This window comes from Mirounga leonina, unplaced genomic scaffold (assembly GCF_011800145.1).
Source record: "Mirounga leonina isolate KUSES-001 unplaced genomic scaffold, KU_Mleo_1.0 Mir_53, whole genome shotgun sequence".
Taxonomy (NCBI): domain Eukaryota; kingdom Metazoa; phylum Chordata; class Mammalia; order Carnivora; family Phocidae; genus Mirounga; species Mirounga leonina.
Window position 1 is genome coordinate 9072331 of NW_023270807.1, and position 19687 is coordinate 9092017.

The window sequence follows — 19687 nt, forward strand, 5'->3', positions numbered from 1 at the left end:
AGGGGACGATGAGGAGGGGAGCAGCCGGCACCACCCTGGGAGAGACCAGCCCGTAGATTCTCCTGCCTCAGGACTCTACGTAGGCTGCCTTGGTCAGGGCTTCTGTTCCCAAATGGGGCCACTGGCTTGGCTTTGGTCTGTGGCCTTTAAAGTCTGATGTCTTTGGGGCGCCTGGGTGGCTCAGTTGGTTAAGCGACTGCCTTCGGCTCAGGTCATGATCCTGGAGTCCCGGGATCGAGTCCCGCATCGGGCTCCCTGCTCAGCGAGGAGCCTGCTTCTCCCTCTGACCCTCCCCCTCTCAAGCTCTCTCTCTCTCATTCTCTCTCTCAAATAAATAAATAAAATCTTTAAAAAAAATAAAAAATAAAAAAATAAAGTCTGATGTCTTTATAAAAAACAGATGCCGCTGGACACCAAGGTCACGAAGATGGGGAGAGGGGGCTTGGGGAAAACACAGCCCTTCTTTCTGGAAAACAGCTTATAGCTCACTGGGTAATCAAGTAAGTGATGCTCCCTTGTAGGTAAGGTAATTGCGCCTTAGTGTTCTTGGTGCTGGGGCTGTCGGTTGGTCGGTTGTCTCTTGGCTCTCCTGCCTGCATTTCAGACACGGGGCTCCCAGGGTTAGGATGTCAGTGCCAAGTCTGGGCATTTGGTAACCAGCAGCAGCAACAGGGCCCCATCCTGGGGCAATGCCACAGCTCCTAGGCTCTTCACTTGTATGATCAGGGGGCTAAGACAAGCATCCCCACAGCCCTTTCTGGCTCAGAGTTCTAAGACTTTGGGGGAAATTCTGGGAGTCAGGAAACAAGCCAGAGGAACCTCTGTGTCTGGGGCTGGAGGCCTTCCCAGAGGCACTTCCTGAGTGGCTCCCTCCTCCAGACCCCTATAGACTGGATTCTAGCCTATCATCATGGCTCACGCCCCCACCTTTCCAACGCTGAGGGCAGCTGGAGGCCCACCCTGCTCAGCTCTGGGACCCAGCCTCTGCCTCATGCCTGGCACCGTGCTAACTAGGTGTTTGCTTAGTGAAGCCAGACAGAAGGCCTCATAGCCCACGTCAAACTTCCTGTCACCCTGTAGCCCCCTTGACCAAGGTTTGACTCTGTGGCTTGGCCGCCCTGAGATGTCTCCTTTGTCCTTCGTTGTGTGGAGGAAGGCTGGCCTCCACCAGATGAGAGAGGCTCCTGGTCCCAGGCCTCTCGGAAAGCTGCTGAGCACAGGCGAACAAACAGTTGAACAGGCCACAGGGGTGAACATCCTGCAAGAGGCAAAGCTGATGGAGCTGCAGAGACCAGTTTTGTCAGGAGGGCCTCATGCCAAATCACAGCATGCCAAGGTGAAGAACACCCGTAAGCTTTAATCTACAGATGCTTCTAAGAATTCAAATATTATAAAGTTGGCAGTGAACATTCCCAACAACCCCCTCACCTGAGATTCCCACTGTTGAGTTCTGTATGCAGATGATGGGATGGACACAAAGTTTGGTTTCTGACTACCCAAGAGGCTACTGACAGGCCTCAGGGAATCAAGAGCATATCTTGCCCTTTTCTGGGTTTGCTCCCTCCTCTGGTGATCCTTTACATCCTGGTAAGCCCCCAAACCTGTCCGGACTTGCCCAAGTCTGATATTCTATTGGTCATTGGTCCCCATTGTCTCACTGTCTCAAATTCTTACATATATATCCTTAAAAATTTTATTTATTTGAGAGAGAGAGCGTGCGCACAAGTGAGAGAGCACAAGCGGGTGGGGGGGGCGGTGGCAGAAGGAGAGGGAAAAGCAGGCTCCCCGCTGAGTAGGGACTTGATCCCAGGACCCTGGAATCATGACCTGAGCCGAAGGTAGAGGCTTAACCGACTGAGCCACCCAGGCGCCCCTCACTGTCTCAAAGTCTTGCCCAACCAACTTCCCTTTGCTCCTCTGAAACCAGGAGGCTGCAGTGATGCATCCACCAGGGGCCCCTGTGGCTTAAATGAGAGGGCAGAAACGGGGCCCCTAGAGCCTGGGAGCCTTGGGGAGAGTGAGGACCAAACCTTAGAGGAAGGATTTACAGGCCCAGAGACACATCCTTCTGCTTGTTGGAAATACTACTCCATCACGGAGTCACCTCAGGTATTCTATTTTTCAACCAATGCTTGATTTTAAGTTCTAAAGGCACAGAATTGTGTTTTAATCCCTCTGTTTGTACGTCTCTCCCTCCCCTCTCCACTGTGCCATGACCTGTGCTGGGCTCAAAGCAGATCCACTCATCATGGAATGCAGCAAACAAGTTTGTCAAACATCAACGCTGTGTGCCTAGCTAAGGATTAGGAAGTGAAGGAGACAATCCCCTTCCCAGAAAGCTGATGTGGCCCCGTGTTAAGCCTATGTAGGATGCCAGCCTAAGAATGTTCCCAACAGTGCCCAGACGTCCTCCAGCCCTGTGTGGAGATAAGATTGCAGAGGGGCAGGCTGCAGCTGGGAGGAGAGCAGCAAAGACCCCCCACCGCCATGCTGATGAGCTGGACTAACGCTGCTGAGCAGATGGGAAGAAAGAATGATAAAGGTAATGTGGCTAACATGCATGGGATGCCGACCTGGGGCCAGGCACAGTGCCAAGTCCTTCACACGCCCCTCACACGCACCCCCACACCCCGGTGGGAACCCGCACCCATCACACTTCACTGCCTTACCAATCTCCCACAGACACCCTGAGATAGCATTCTCAGAAGAGTCCCCTTACGAACCTCTGTGAGAATCTCTTTAGGATACACACCCAGGCTCTCAGAATTCCCTTTCTAGTAAGTTGGTTACAGAAAAGACAGCAAATGACACATATGAACGACCTACAGTATTATTTTGAATAGCCAAAGATGGAAAACATCCCAAATGCTGACCGGTAAGGGATGGATTAAAGAGAATTATGGAATAACCACATGGTGGAATACTATGCAGCTGTTAAAAAGAACATGGAAACTCTCTATGGACTGATATGGAAAGCTCTCCAAAGTTAAAATAGAATATACACACAGCTGTAAAGAGTCGATTCTCATTATTAGCAGTCATATGTCCTGTGAAGTCACCAAGAACACTGAATTAGTGAACACTCTTACCACTGCTTCTAAGGGAAATACAAGTTAGGTCCCCATGAGGTTACAACATTTGTATTAACTGAGCGGTACATAACCTCGTTTTACATGTGTTTCTGCTTCAAGGTCCCTTATTCCATATATATTGCTGATTCGTAAACACCAAACTCACAGCCAACAGTCCTGTAACTCTTACTTACATGAAGCTTATCTAACAAGTATTTTCTCCATAGGTCACACGCAACCTGGCACTTAGGAGCACTAGCCAGCCTGTCAGCACCATACCTGGGGGCCACTTTAAAACAGCAAAGTCAACAGGAAGCACAAAAACGTGAAAACTGTGGCACGAAAGAGGCTGGGAAAAGGGCATCTGTTTACAGCACGAGAGCCCAACAGCAAGGCATCGCATCACGCTGGGGAGCCTCAGCTGGGGATGTGTGTCGGGCAAATCCAATGTTCCACTGCCCTGACATGTCCGTCAATGACTTCCAAAGTGTCGCCACATATCGATTTGGGGGTTATAAATAAATTTAAGAGAGTAGAAGAATTCGCAAATACGGAATCCATGAATAGTGAGGATCCACTGTAATATTCATAGTTGGTTGTTGTGCATAAAGAAAACCTGGAAGGATCCAAGAAACCAGTAAGAGCTGTCTGTGGGGAGGGGCTGTGTCTGGGCTGCATAGGAATAGTGGGAAGGAGACTTCATTTTAGAGCTTTTTATGTTTCTCTCAATTATTGAACCACGGGAAGCTATTACTTCAAAAATAAACAGACGTCATAAAACACTGAAAAGCCTTCATGTACACTTAAAAGCACTATGTTCACGCCGTAACATTTTATTTTAACTTCAAACACAAATATCTTACGAATCTTTTTGAGGCAGGGTCCAGACCTCTGCGCATAGGTCAGTTGACTAGAGCCGTGCATTTGTTTTTTTCAGCATAAATCACCCCCCCACCACACATCATGGGTCATTTTCTAGTCGGGCATCCGTAAAAAGGAGCTGGAAGGTGAGGGCGCCAGTCTGACAGGCACATCGTCTCTCGCCTCCCAGGGCCGGTCTCCAGCTATGCTCGTGCACACACCTGGGCAGGGACTTTTCTCGAAGCGGCCTGCTTCCGTCCATTCTTTCCAAAGCATTCAGTTCACTTTTCACAGAAACAGCATTTCTATCTCTTTTCGTGCGCTCAGAGGTCATCGAATTTGCGTTACACTACCGAGCACAACTGGCGTAAGCAGGTGCTCGTGTAGCCCGGGCCACCCCATGACGGTGGGGGCTGTGCGGGCGGTCTGGGGGCCGAGGGAGCGGGGCAGCCGCGGGCCGGCAGGTAGAAGGGGGCTGACGACTGCCTCACCTGTGCGTGAATGCGCCTTGTGAACCGGAATACACCACAAGAATGCAGGATGTCCTTGAAGCTGTCTTCGTGTATGTTACGTGTATGTTACGTGTCAGTTACGTCCATGGGTCAGAGGACTAGGGGCAGAGGGCTGGTCCCCCTGGGGCTCAGAGCAGAGCTGGGGGGGCGGGGCTAGGCCCTTGGCAAACAGCTTCTGAAGGCAGAGACCTTTCTCAAAGGCCTTCAAGGTAGGATTCCTGACAAAGCGGACATTCAGCTATCCCATTTTTAGGAAAAGGTAGAGGAAAGGCAGGTCTGGACAATCTCCGTAAATGCCCTATGAACCCCCAGAGAAGCTATTTGGGATTGAAGTCCTCAGTCTGGGCCTCTCGTCCCCATGCCCCGCACCTGGTTACAGGGGGAAGGGGCCAAAGTCCATGACCTGAACCCAAAAGGCCTTTGCCTCAGCAGATGAAATGGAGGCTGCAGGCACTGACTCCCTCTGCTTCCTGGGCCCAAAGGGACTTTTGTGCCTCCACCCCTGCCTCAATTCCTTCCTCTTCACTCGCCTTAAGTACTGGAGGGGCCTGAATCAGAAACCTGGGACCCCAAAAGTGCAATCCCCCCTCACTTCCAATGCGTTATCAATTCCTGTCAACCTCTCCCCCATGGCATCCCCTGGCCATCTTCTCCCCATTCACCTGCCAAGTCTACAACAGAGTCTCTTCATGGCCGGCCTCACTCCCTCCAGCCCACTTTCCACCCAGTAGCCCTGCCCATGCCACCCCTCTGCCCGAAACTGCCAGTGCTCCCCCTGCCGACAGAAGAAGTGTCCCCACAGCTCAGCCTGGCACAATTTGACCTCATCTACCTTTGCAACGATTTTCCCCAACCATTCCCCTATACATACCCCAATCACCAGACCTAGGGAGCTACCCTGAGTTTCCAGAATGTTTTCTGCCTGAAATCACTTTCTCTCATTCTCCATCTTCTTAGCCTACAAGTTCCTGCTCAGACTTAGCGACTTTCATGAAACCTTCCCGGATTCTCAGACATGCACTGTAACAAAATATCTGCATGCCCACTTTATAGGAGGCACAGTGGATAAAATGGGGCTCGGTGTCAGTCCTCGTGGGGCTTGCAGTCTGGGGAGGCAGTGTCAGACCCAGACAAATATAATTCTATGACCATGATGAATGGCTATAATACCGGGTCATGATCTCAGCAGAAAGGTCTGAGAAGGATCCTCTGAGGAAGTCACAGTGATGCCACCATTGGAAGGATGAGAAGGGTGTGGAAATGGTGTGAAATGTCACGTTCCAGACAGAGTCAAGGACAGAACGGGCAAAGGCCCTGGGGCAGGTGGGAACAAGGTAGACATAAAGAACCAAAAAAAAGGGCCAGAGTGGCTTCAGTGCAGGACCAAGGAGCATGGTGATAAAACTGGAAGGGGGGCAGGGGCCAGACCACTCAAGGTTCTTGAGGGTAAGGATTGTTATCTTTACCCTAAAAAGTACTGGGGAACCATAAAAGTGTTTTGAGTGGTGTGTGTCTGTGTGTGTGTGTGTCTTCTAAGCATGTGTGACTGACCAGATTTCCATCTTGAAAAGGCCACAGTGTAGACCAGAGGTCAACAAAGTTTTTCAAAATAAAGGGCCAAATAGAACACATTCTAGGTGTTGCAGCCAGATGACAAAACCAAGGCTATGATGTAGACACACATGTAATGAGGGAAATACACATTTCTACAAATTTTTCAAGGAAACTCAAAATATAATTAATAACGGAGTACTTTTTTTTTGTTTTGGTAATACAGATCTGCTAAGGAGAAGAGTGGGAATATTTTTTGGAGGGATAACATGTTGCCTAACTGGGGTTCAAAGCTAGTGTTCCCATATCATCCAGTGTTCATATGTACAACCATTTTTAGCTCACAGGCCATAGTTTGTGGACCGTGGTGCAGACATGGACTGGAGGAAGGTGAGGGGGAACACGGGGCACTTAGCTTTACAGTGGTCCAGGCCAGGCAGCTCACACGTGGGAGGTGACGGAGGGGCATTTTGGGGTGAACCTGGCAGAACTTAGTGATGGGGTGGGTATGGGGGCACGGGAGGGGCAGGTGTCAAGATGACGCCCCGATGTCGTGTTCGCGCCTGTGAAGATGGGGCACTGTGAGAGTTCAGTTTCATTTGGAGACCTACAACAGGAGCTGCCCCTAAGGCAGCTGGACTGGGGGCTCCCGGGCTGAGAGGTCTGTCAGTTCCCTGACAACAGGTAATATGTGAAGGCAGGGGCATGAGGAAGAACGTCTGCAGGGCAAGCAAGGATGGGCCCAGGACTCTGCGAATCATTACACCACTCAGCACGCTGTGCCCCACTGGGCTGTTGCCTCCACCATCAGGCTAGCACCTCTTCTGAGGAGTGCCTCATCAACTCTGTCTTCAGGGGCCAGCATATTACATGGTACCCATTGGGCACTAAGGACATGAGAGAGGGAGGGAGGGAGAGAGGAAGGGGAGACCTTTTGTTTCTACAGGATAACATGGAAAAGACCCCCTCAATTCACAAGGGAATCCTTCTCTGAAGAGCAGACCACGTCCTTCCCAAGAGCTGCTTTTGATAAGGGTCACTGGACCCTCCCCAATCATGTTAAATCGTCCAAGCATGTGAGTGCACACGCACATTTACACACAAATCACCTCCCCACCAACCCTTGCAACATGAGTTGGTGATGGTGTATTAATAACACACCCATCAGCTGTCAGTTCAACATGTCTAAATATTATGTTCCATCACCCAGAACATCATTTTTTTAAATTAAAAAAAAAAAGGCAAAATGGCAATTCTACTCACAGCAAGGGGGGGAGAAAGCAAAAAAAGCCACAGGTTAAAGAAAATCAATTTTTCTCTTTTTCCCATTTTGTTTGTTTGTTGTTGTTGTTTTTAAAGAGTAAGAAGCTCATGGTTCCATCTCTTTAACAGCCCAGGGATGAGGTCAATGCAGAATGACCTGCCCTGATGACCACGGGGTGTGTCTACTGACATCTGTGGAGCTCAGAGCAGACTGGTCCCCTGGTCCACAGCCACAAATCCTCTGGCCCAATGTGGAGTCTCTGACAGGGACAGCAAGGAGTTCACAGGAGGGTGTGTATATCCTCATGGCCAATAGTAACATTCTGGAAAGAGGTGCACAAAGCACAGACATGCACTGTTTCGTTTTGTCCCCACAACAAACGTGCGAACGCAGAAGTGCTTTCCCTATTTAAAAGATGAGGTGGGGGTGCCTGAGTGGCTCAGATGGTTAAGCGTCTGCCTTCGGCTCAGGTCATGATCCTGGGATCCTGGGGTCCTGGGATCGAGCCCCGCATCAGGCTCCCTGCTCAGCGGGAAGCCTGCTTCTCCCTCTCCCACTCCCCCTGCTTGTGTTCCTTCTCTCGCTGTCCCTGTCAAATAAATAAATAAAATCTTAAAAAAAAAAAGATGAGGGAATTAATATGGAGGGGATCTGCCCAAGGTCACACAATTAGTGACAAAGGGCGGGGCCTCAAACGCTCTGATGCCCAAGGATGAGGCTTCCTGTGGTATTCTGCAGGGTCCCTGGTTCCCCATCACAAATCTGATTAGCATGAAGCTACTTCCCCCGAGTTGGAGCCTTCCAGCTTTCTCTTTGACTCCGGAAGGGTTGAGGAAAGCCAGTTTTACCACAGTACAGACATGCCCTGGGAATCTGGCCATCAGCCCTGAGCAACCCTTCAATCCTCTAGCATATAGCCAGGAACTTGCAAGTATGAAAAAGATGCACTTTACACCAAAAAAACCTTCCTATTTCTAGTCTGAAAGGGCTAAGCTCCAGTGGTTTTTTTGTTTTGTTTTGTTTTGTTTTGTTTTTTAACACATCAGGAACTTCTCCCTGGAGAGAAACACATGGGGGGTGTGGCAGGGCATTTTCCTCACAGAAATGCTCAGACCACTATTCTGGAGTCAGAAGACCAGAATTCAAACCCTAAACTTCCACTGGCAAAGTAAGAACGCAGCAGGCTGATCTTGTCTTTTTTTTTTTGGAGGCTCAGTTTGGACTGAGGAATGACAATACCTACTGTTCCAGTTTTCTTCCGTGAGGATTAAACAAGAGAACGTATGGGACGTGCGTGGCACCCAGTGAGGACTCACGGAGCCTCACCACCCGGGGTGGGGTTCCTGTTGTTTTGTTTTGACTTGGGTACCGTTTAGATCAGGCCTCAATGACTCAGTCGTGATTGAATCGGTTTGGTTATTCGCTTCCTGGGCAACCTTGAGCCCTCCCTTTGTTTCAGTTAGCAGACTGGTGCTCAGGGGCAGGCACTACCAGAAGTGGACACGGTAAGGAAGATAGAAAAACTGTAAAACCATCCGCTGGGAAACCTCAGCAGTCCGGGGCCCTCTGGTGCAGGGACCAACAACCACACCTACTCCACTACCCTCTGAAAGCACCACTGCATCAGGATGCCTTCACTTTTAGCCTTCACAAAGATCCAGAGACACCATGGAAAGCCTCACGCGCATTTGGCATACTCTTCACCGGGCAGAGAAATAACAAGAAGAACGTAAATGCTCATGGGACTTGCTCCTTGTTGAGGAGAGCTTTCCAGGCCAGTCATCCCCTGCAAGAGAGGCCTTCGGCTCTCCAAGGGTCAGTGCGATTCAGGAGGTGCCTGAGAGGGGCTCGGAGTGGGGCCACAGGTCAGGCCAAGTTCTCCCACGCGGTTCTGCTCTCCGGGGTCTAGCCCTCAAGCAGTTCAAGATCCCCAGAGAGGAAAAGAGAAGTAATTATTTAGTGGCCATCTACAGCTTAACAATACCCGTGGTTATCATTCAAGAAGAAAGAGTGTGCCCAGTTACCCAGAAAGAGTCACTTCATTCCCTCCATGATACCAGATAAGGAGACAGTCTACTTTCTTTCCTGTTTCAAGAGGGCCCCAGCACTCAGATTCCTGGAAACTGGCAGTAACTTTGTCTCTATTTGCAGTTTCCTTACTTTCAGCACAGCCTCTCAGCCTGCCTCAACAATGGTCCCTCGAAGGAAGCTGGGACACACCGTGTGATGTGGCTGTCCCAGGGAAGTGGGCCTGGGGTGGCTCTGGGGGCCAACCCCTGCTACCTGGTCTGATGGGAAAATGAAAGCTTGCCCAGCGGAAGCACCAAACCCTCTCAGAGCCCATGCCAAGGCAGGTGTGAGGGAAGGAAAAAGGAGGCCAACCTAAGGCCTACCGTGTGGAGGGCACTCACAACCCATTATTTTTCTGTGAGGCAGACCTGGCAGGAGGCTGCATTCCCATTCTGAACTAAGCTACAGAAGCTCCGAGAGAGGAGGACGTTTCCAAAGGATCACCCATGTCAGTAGGCAGCAAACCCGAGGGACTCGAGGGCAGAGGCCTCCGGTCCCAGGCCAAAGAGCCCCCTAGGAGACCACGAAACCACTGCCACTAAAACGGGACTAGGGCCACCACGTGACTGGAACGTTCTCCAAAAATACTAACAAGAAGGCATCACGAAAGTGCAAAAACCAAATTCCTATTTATTTCTATTCCATCGATAAAAATGTCCCAGCCTTCTCTGAATAGCTCCCATTTTGTCCTCCTTCTCCGCCCCCCCGCCACACTCTGGTTGGTCTTTTGGACCTAGACCAAGTCTTCCCTCTCCTTTTGATTATGTGCACACAGATTATCTCCCTCTTCATGGGACACTCACAGGAAATTTAAACATTCTCAGACGGGGTTCTTTTAAGCCCACTTCCCCTGCCCTCCACCCCCCCCCCCCCACCCGGTTGCTGGTGTATTCAGGAAATGCAAACCCAATATAAAGATAACCCGGACCAAACAGAAAAGGAGACTGGCCCTGTGACCTTGTTGGGCAAATGACTTCCCCTCCCTGCACCTCAGACTCAGCTTCCGCAGAACGAGGAGGTTGGGCCCAATGGGCTGCAAGGAGGTCCCTCTGGCTCTGACTTCCCAAGGCTCAGCTGGGTGAGCACCCCCAGCACCCCCCATGGTCCCACGGACACCCAACAATCCTGAGCTAGGATACTGAGGCACTGGGGTTTTCTACTACTCACACCTGATCCCGAAGGATCCTACTGCGGTGGTTCAAGAGTGCTGGGAGTCAGGACACCTGAATCCAGTCTCAGTTCTGCCACCTTTTTGAAAAGGGAAGAGAGTGAATGGGAGAGGGTATCTGAGCAGACTTAAGCTCCAGCTACTGCGTTTTAATTAAAAAAAAAATAGAATAGTGTATAGGATGAGTATAATAAAGATTTTTTAAAAATATTTTATTTCTTTGTCGGGGGGGGTGGTAGAGAGAGAGAGAGCACAAGCAGCGGGAGCAGCAGGCAGAGGGAGAGGGAGAAGCAGGCTCCCCAAAGAGCAGGGAGCCCGATGTGGGGCTCGATCCCAGGACCCCGAGATCATGACCTGAGCCAAAGGCGATGCTTAACCAACTGAAACACCCAGGCACCCCTAAAATGAACATTTTAATTAAATTTAATAAAATTATGTTCAGTCATCCTAGCCAAATTCCAAGTGCTCAATAGCCACATTTCCACCGTCAAGAAAGTTCTTTTGGGCAATGCTGTTCTAGAAAGTCATATAAGGTTGACATATTAGCTGCTGGCATGTAGTAGTAATTTTTTTTTTTAAGATTTTATTTATTTGAGAGAGAGAGAACACAAGCAGAGGGGGGGGCAGAGGCAGAGGGAGAGGGACAAGCAGACTCCCCACTGAGTGTGAGCAGGGAGCCCGATGCAGGGCTCGATCCCGGGACCCCGGGATCATGACCTGAGCCGAAGGCAGATGCTTAACCGACTGAGCCACCTAGGCGCCCCTATAGTAAAGATTTTAAAAATATTTTTAGAGGGGAGACCACCCAACAGTGAGAAGCAACTGATGCTCAATCTCCAGAGCAGCACTTAAAGACTCAGCTTATAACATCTGTCCATTGGCTTTTAGTGGCTCTGCCAGCGTATGAATCCTTTGCCTGGGGCTCCTCCTGTCACTGTATCCATAATAATCCTGGTTCCCCAAACTCCTAAGATAGCCCCAGACATAAGGTGTTAGACTTTCTAGTTTTGGAAAATGGCCTCCACGACTGCACCTAGAATAAACCCCTTGTTTCACTGTGCAGGGCTGACCGATAGAACACAGGCCGGGTTGTCACCCAATGAAGACTATTTAATCTACCAGATGAGCTCCCCCTGGGCCAAGCCAGTTGGACGGTATAAGTAATCAATCTTGGCTCACAGCTCTGAGTAACTAGAACGGAGGAGGGACAGGAAGCATGAGTCATCATCGGGAGAGAGCTGTTAATAGACTTGGAGGTTTGCAGGCAGGGGTGGGGTTGGGCTGGCCCCTCAGCTGGGTGGAGAATATCCAGGACATCATCTTGGGAGTTGTGAAGAACAAAGAAGCCCCACTCTAACCACAGCAACATCAATGCTCAGGCTCCTAGAACCCTCATCCTAGATATTCAAGTAACACTTGCAAAAAGAAGACAAGTGGTTGACTTGATTTATTTAATCTGATACTTACAGACTGAATTTTTATTTATTTTTTTAGAGATTTTATTTATTTATTTGAGAGAGAGAGATAAGGAGGAGAGGGAGAGGGACAAGCAGACTGCACTGAGCGCAGAACCCGACTTGGGGCTCAATCCCACGACCCTGAGATCATGACCTGAGCCGAAATCAAGAGCTGGAAGCTCAGCTGACTAAGCCACCCAGGCGCCCCCTTACAGACTGAATTTTTAAAGAAAATTGCCAGTCACTGTTTTATGACAGTCATCTGATGGCCTGGAGTCAACTGAGGCATCTGTTTGCAAGATAGCGAGATAGAAGCCAAATGCTAATCGGCTCAAGACTGCCATGCACTCAAGACCACCATGTTCACTGGCCATGAGTGGTCAACCACACTTGGGAAACCTGATGAAACACAGTCTAACTGTAGGACTTCTCAGGGCGTTTGAGTGGATATGGCTCTCCAAGAAGAGTCACAGAGTCCATCTGTCTCACTGGCTCATGAGAACATCCATCTCTATACCTCAGGTCACACCATAAGGCCAGCCCCAATCTGCGGCTCCAGCCTCCCCTGACCACTGAGTAGGGCACAGTGCTGTCCCTCATGACAACCCATTCTGTACTCCTTACACTTAATCTCACAAAGATGGTTTATCCTTTGTGTCTGTTTTTGGTCATAAAATCTCTTAACATTAATAGACTTTATTTTTTAGAGCAGTTTTAGGGTCACACCAACTCTACGCATTTTTTAATGCCACCTGCCTACTGTATAAAGCTTAGAGTCACTATGAATAGCAGGTGCTGAAAAAAGTTGTTGCCTGATAGATATCAAATCAGGAAGTGATACAAATCTGAGAGTGATATAAAGCCACGTAATAGAGGGGAGTGTGTGAAATAAAGTGTCACATCAGCTGTAAGAACGAAAGTAAAATGGACAGTGAGGACCACCTCTCTCACCCCCGATGGACATGTGTCCGGCAGGGTGGTTGTGTCATCCTTAACCTGGGGGGCTCTCCACAAGGGAAAAGTACCCAGTGAGTGGTGTCATCAGAGGGCATGGCTTGGAGGGAGGGCTGAGATTCTGGAGTACCTCATTTCCAGAGCCCACAGTTTATATCCTCTGCAAACACTGGCTGGACAGGTGTGCTCTGTTTTCCCTCAAACTGTCTTTAAAAACACCCCCAGTTTGAAGTACATAAGAGTGAAGCTGGAAATCCCACACTGCCCCTAGATTTCTGCCTCCATTTTCATTGCGGTTCATAAACCAGCTCTTGTCCACTTAAAAGCATCACTGAACAAAAGCTCGGGGCTTGAAGGGTGTGTCTTAGTCATAACGATATTGACTATCATAGACTGAGGGCTGTGAGACTCCAAGCTCCTGTCATGAGCTCTATGTGCACTTTTTTAAAAATTTATTTATTATTTGAGAGAGAGAGAGAAAGAGAGAGAGAAACAGGGTGAGTGTGGAGCCTGACATGGGGCTTAATCTCCCCACCCCGAGATGATGACCTGAACCGAAATCAAGAGCTAGATGCTCAACCCACTGAGCCACCTGGGTGCCCCATACATGCACTGTCTTATTTAGTCCTTAAGTAGCTCTGTCTATTGTCTCCATGTTACAGATGAAGAAACTGAAGCTCAGAGACACCGAGCTAGTAAGTAGCAGAGCAAGCTTCAAACTCAGTTCCTTCTCCCTGCCCCCAAAGCTCAAAAAGCCTAATGACGGTGCTCTGTGGCCTCCCCTCCGATGAACGGCACACACCAGGAGACAGAAAAACCAACAGCAGAAAGGATGGGGGCGGGGGCAAGGGAAGGGAGGAGAGTGGGAAAGAGAGAGTGGCATGCAGAGGAGAGGAAGTTGGGATCTGAAGGAGGTGCACATGGGGTCTGGCATTGGGTCTAGCAGGCCTTTGAGGAGTGGGAACGAAGCAGGAAAGTTGCTGGTGACTGCTGGAGAAATAGGCCACAAAATATGCAGAAGCCATTTCCTCTCTCAAGGAAGATAAACAATAGATTCATAAACAAATTTTACAAAGCTGCCCAGCTATTTAAAGCATTCTGGTAGGGACTCATATCCTTTGTGAGCATAAAGTTCATCCACCAAAAATGGTCAAGAGTTACCTTGGGGAGAGGGAAAGTGGGAAAAGCGGACAGGAAGGAACGAACTCTTCACAGTGCATCACCTGCTAGCCCTGTGACTGCAGCCGGTTAGAAGCTGTCACCAAGCTGTGGTTCACTCTTCTGTGATAAGGACTAGTAATTCCTGCCGTATGGAGCTATGGCGGAGAAGAAAGAAGATATACTTTCGGGCAGTATGGCAGACCAGATACCCTACTTGACCTTCCCAATCGAAATAACTAACATGCTGGATAAAATTTAAAATATGAAAATTGGATACACATCACTGAGCTCGGACCAATGCAAGGATTCTTCAAAGACCAAACACAGCCCCAAAGCAGGAATCCTGGGAGGTGAGCTAGCAGCAAAGCTGACTTCTGCCCTGAGGGTTCCTGTCAAACCCTAGAGATTCTATGTCTGCCATGAGAGCTGCACAGTGTTCAAGAGACAGGAGGAAAAAACCCTCATTCCATAAAGTTGGGGCTCCACGCTCAGTGAATGAGAAATAAATGAACAACACAGAAGGAAACTGCAAAGAAACCTGACCTTGGGCTGGTGGAATGGGAGACAAATCTCTCCTGAAAATTTGTGGGTTTTTTTCTTTTTTAGAGAGGGAAAGAGAAGGCAGGGAGGGGCAGAGGGAGAGGGAGATAATCTCCAGCAGACTCTGTGCTGAGCATGGAGCCCGACATAGGGCTTTATCTCAGGACCCTGAGATCATGACCTGAGTCAAAATCAAGAGTCGGACGCTTACCTGAGTCACCCAGGCACCCCTCTCCTGAAAATATGTAACCACAAGCTAGACCTCACACGGGTTTGGAGTTTGAATTCATGTTTCTTATGTAACCAGAGAACTCTCGGGTAGAAAATTAACTTAAAGTGATTTTTGGTTGCTACTGACCCCAAACAATTAGCAGAAATTAATACAAATTCTCTCTGGAAAAGTCAATGTCAATGAATACCTCAAATAATTCTCAAAGGGGCGCCTGGGTGGCTCAGTCGGTTAAGCGACTGCCTTCGGCTCAGGTCATGATCCTGGAGTCCCGGGATCGAGTCCCGCATCGGGCTCCCTGCTTGGCAGGGAGTCTGCTTCTCCCTCTGACCCTCCTCCCTCTCATGCTCTGTCTCTCATTCTCTCTGTCTCAAATAAATAAATAAAATCTTTAAAAAAATAATAATAATTCTCAAAGTTTCAAGGAAAATAAGCAGCTTGCTGGAAACAAGGCACCATGAGTACTGGCCAGCAGATATAACCGACAGCAGAACTAGGCCTCCAAGGATTTCAGAGTCTGGAATTCCCAGACATGAGAGTTTACAATTTCTAAATAGCTACTTCCATAGATTAAAGAAATTAAAAAAGAAGTTTGCAAAAAGGAGCAGAAATAAGAGACTAGAAAAAAATCACCAAGCAGAAAAATAATGAGCCAGAAATCCTAGAAATGATAAATAAAACAACCAAAAGGAAAATGGATGGAATCAGTGGGTGGATTAAAGAGCATTTGAGGGCGCCTGGGTGGCTCAGATGGTTAAGCGTCTGCCTTCGGCTCAGGTCATGATCCCAGGGTCCTGGGATCGAGTCCCACATCGGGCTCCCTGCTCCTTGGGAGCCTGCTTCTCCCTCTGCCTCTCTCTCATGAATAAATAAATAAAATCTTTAAAAAAAAAAAAAAAGAGCATTTGAGACCCAGAATACATGAGCTGAATGGAAGGCAGATTTGAAGAAATTATTCAGAGGGCAGCCCAGAGAGACAAAGAGATGAAAAATATGAAAGAGAGGTTGAGAGCTACAGAGAACAGAAAGTGAGAAGGTCTAACATAAGTCTAACAGGAGTTCCAGAAGAAGATACTAAAGAGAATGGAAAAGAAGCAATATTCAGAGAAATGAAGGATGGGAAATTTCCAGGACTGTTGACAGACACCCATTTTTAGCTCTAGGAATCCCAATAAAACCCAAGCAAAATGAAGACAGAAAAACTTACACCTAGTTACATGGTAATGGAAGCTGCAGAACACCAAAGAAAACAGTGTGTTGTTGTTTTTAAGATTTTATTTATTTATTTATTTATTTATTTATTTATTTATTTATTTATTTGAGAAATAGAGAGAGCACAAGCAGGGGGAGCAGCAGAGGGAGAGGGAGAAGCAGACTCCCCGCTGAGCAGCAGGGAGCCCGATGCGGGGCTTGATCCCATGACCCTGGGATCATGACCCGAGCTGAAGGCAGACACTTAACCAATTGAGCCACCCAGGTGCCCCCAAAACAATGTTTTTAACACGGTCAGAGAGAAATGCCAGGTCACTTATAGAGGAACAGCAATTGGACTGACAGCTGACTTCTCAACAGCAATTTCAAAGCCAGAAGCAATAAAATAATGGCTTCAGTGACCTAAGAGAATAAATTCAGTAAAGCCACCTTTCAAGACGGAGAGCAAAATAAAGACATTCTCAAGCCAACAAAAGCCAAAAACCAAACCAAACCAAACCAGACCAGGAAAAACACTTGAGAGTTCAACACCACCAGACTCTCACTAAAGGCTAATAATGCTAAAGGATTTATTTCAAGCAGAGGGAAAATGATCTGAGATTCATGAAAGAATGGTAAGAAAAGATAATGATAAGTATGTGGGTACATCTGTACCAACACTGACTGTATAAAACAGTGATGTCTGACTGGTAGGGAAAAACATAGGATAGAATGAAAGCATGGGATGCTAATTGTACGTAGATCGGGAGAGGCAGTGGCGAGAACTGAACCAGTCTATGGCTCTTGCATTGTTGGGGAGGAAAGTAAAGACCCTGATTAGTTTTAGACTTTGGTAAGTATGCCAGCTACAACAGCTAGACTAACCACTGCAAGAACAGATAGAGAGCGTAGAACTTCCAAAGAAGAAGATGGAAAACGGAACGAGGGGGGCAAACAGCTCAGTCCAAAAGAAAGAGCAGAAAAAGCTGCAAGTATATAAAGGTGGTAGAAATGTATCTCAACCCATCAATAATATACACTGATTCTAAGCATCTAGACACCAAATAGCATTGCCTTAAAATATAGAAAACAAGCATTTCAGCACTACTAGGAGAAACTGACAAATCCAGTGGGAGATTTTTAACACATTTCTCTCAATAACTGACAGATTAATCAGACAAAAACAGAAAAGGACAAACTATAGATGATTTGAACCATACAATGAACAAATTTATTTTGACCATACTATATAGAAAACTATATCCAACAATTAGAGAATACACATTTTTTTCGAGTGCTCATGGAACGTTTGAGAAAAAAGTTGAAGAGAGATAAAATATGAAAAGGGAGCACGCCGAAGAGGTTATGCTTCTTTCAAACTATCTCCGAGGATCCAAACCTGTTTTGTCTTGATGCACCTTGAGTCTAGCGCAGTGACTGTCATAAAGGAGGCTCTTAACATGTCCTGACCCAAGAATGGTCAGCAGAGAGAATTCTCTGTGGAGGCGGGAAGAGGCTCAGTGAGTGCGGGAGCCCGTTCCAACACGGAGACGGACAAGAGGCCAAGGTGAGTGGGGCCAGGCTCCAGGGAGAATGGATACAAACAAGAAAAGCAGAGTCATGAACACCATCTTCCCATCTGAAGGAGGCTCATGTGGAAGAGATCTGGAAAGCCCAGTCTTTGTGGTTCCAAAGGGCATAGCAGGGAGAGGCAGACAGGAATCACAGGGAACAAGAGTTGTACCCAAATTAGGAAGAAATTTCCAATAATTCACTGTTCAACTTTGGTTAGGAATGGCCTGGCTGATCCTTTAAGACCCCTTACAACCCTGTCCCAGCTTACAGACTAACTGACCTTCTAATGCTCATTCTTTCCAGAGATTCCTTCACCCCAAATTCCCTGGGTATGTAATCCCCAAAAGATTTGCGGAAGGTCCCAGATTCAGGAGGTGGTGGAGGAATAATGAGAGCTTTAGTCCCCTGATCTTCAATTTGGCACCCTTTCTTCTCCATCACTGGCCTCTCTACTAAGTGCAGTGAGCAGGCTTTGCCCTGCTAGGCTGCCATGCACTCTCTAAGCCCACCCATGTGCCAGTAAACCCCATTCTTCCAGCACGTGGTACGAGATCACAGAAGCACAGAGTATTAGTTACAATAAAAATGCCTGAGCCTTCCAGGAGAAAGGCAAGCAAGCTTACCTTGACCTCCGCAGCAGATGGTTGAGTTGGGGGCCTGGCTCTGGGGGCTTCTCCTGCAGCTGGCCAGTCATGCTGCTCTCATGCTTCTGGGCAGGTGGGAAGGGGAGGCCCGGTTCTGCAGAGGAAAGAGAAGGAAAGGGTTTGTTCCTAGCTCTCCATTACCATCCTGCAGAGGATACCATCCAGAAGCCCAGGGAGTTCCTGAGGCTGGCCTCACCCACTCTCATGTCCTCGGGGAACAGGCAGGCATGGATGGGACAAACATTTCCCCACCCTACGATGTGCCATGCGGGGATCTGAAGAATGAGGCTAAAAAGATGAATTAGATGCACTCCCTGCTCTCAAGAATCGGTCGAGAGAAAGAGAGAAAGAGAGAGAGAGAGACGTGCACATGTTTCATTACAATATAATTTGGTAAGTGCTGTGATTTCCCCAAATTCATTCAACAGCCTACCTGTCCCACAGGGGAGCAGAGGCAGCTCACAAGTGCTACCCACAGGCCTTCCCAAAGAACTTGGCAGGAAGGATGAGTTGTCTTTGTGTTTTAATTTCCAATCCATTGCAGAGAACTCTTTTTATAAAAGGTAATGAAAATGAACTGGTGGACAAATGAAATGAAAAAGATGTTCATACAAAGCAGCACCTCTTCAGTTATCCGACTCAACAGATTACTCTGTCCAACTGGGATGGAAGTTTCTAAGCGCTTCCTCACCATTTCTGTACTCGTCTCGTGGACGGCTAAGCAATTTGCAGCCCGCGCCATTCCACAAACCACAGCTGAATAGCCTCAGTAGAGGTTTATACAGAGTTAGGCTTTCCCAAGATGTCTGGCTGATCTCTTGAGAGGGTGGCTAGCAATGCAGCTGATACCAAATTCACCCTCTGGACTACAGATCAGAGAGTCTCTCTCCGGGAAGGAGGGCCACTGCAGGAACTTCAGGGAAAGTGTCGGGACAGAGCCAGTGGAACTCGCTGGGTTCAGGTTACGGAGCATGGGGCTCATGGAACCTAGTCAAAACGTCCCAGCCCTAACTAGGGCAACCCCAGCCAAAGCTACTGCCCTGAACAGGAAGAACAAAGTGTTATCTATTAAAACGGACTGGGACATTTCAGAAAATAAATCAGTTCCGAGATGTCAAGAGGGCTGCTGGTGTTCATTCCTACTATTTAATGCCATAAAAATGATTTTTTTTTTAAATTGAGAAATCCTTTGCCTGTGACAGCCAGCTCCCAAAAAAGCCTTTAAATGCCTATTGCCTTAATACTTGAGGGAGAGATTACAAGTCATTTTCACCCATTTGAATGTTTAAGAGAAAGTGTTCATTCCTCTAAACTCTCAGCTTTTAAGTAGTTCTTATTTTAAACTTTAGAAGATAACTCCACAGAAGAAAAACTTCCCCTTTCAAAGTCTTTTTTTTTTAACGCGATCACTCATATAGTCTCACTCCCTGCTTCAAATG

At 48.0% G+C, this 19687-nt stretch overlaps 1 protein-coding gene across 2 annotated transcripts in view; it reads right to left on the minus strand.

Annotated features, from left to right (window-relative positions):
- The window catches only part of TRERF1 (transcriptional regulating factor 1), a 200554-nt gene that overhangs the window by 47325 nt on the left and 133542 nt on the right, over positions 1-19687 (minus strand). For both annotated transcript variants that reach the window (XM_034991501.1, XM_034991500.1), the window contains exon 4: positions 18228-18342. The gene's annotated coding sequence lies outside the window, so the exon portion shown is untranslated. The remainder of the gene's footprint in view (positions 1-18227; positions 18343-19687) is intronic.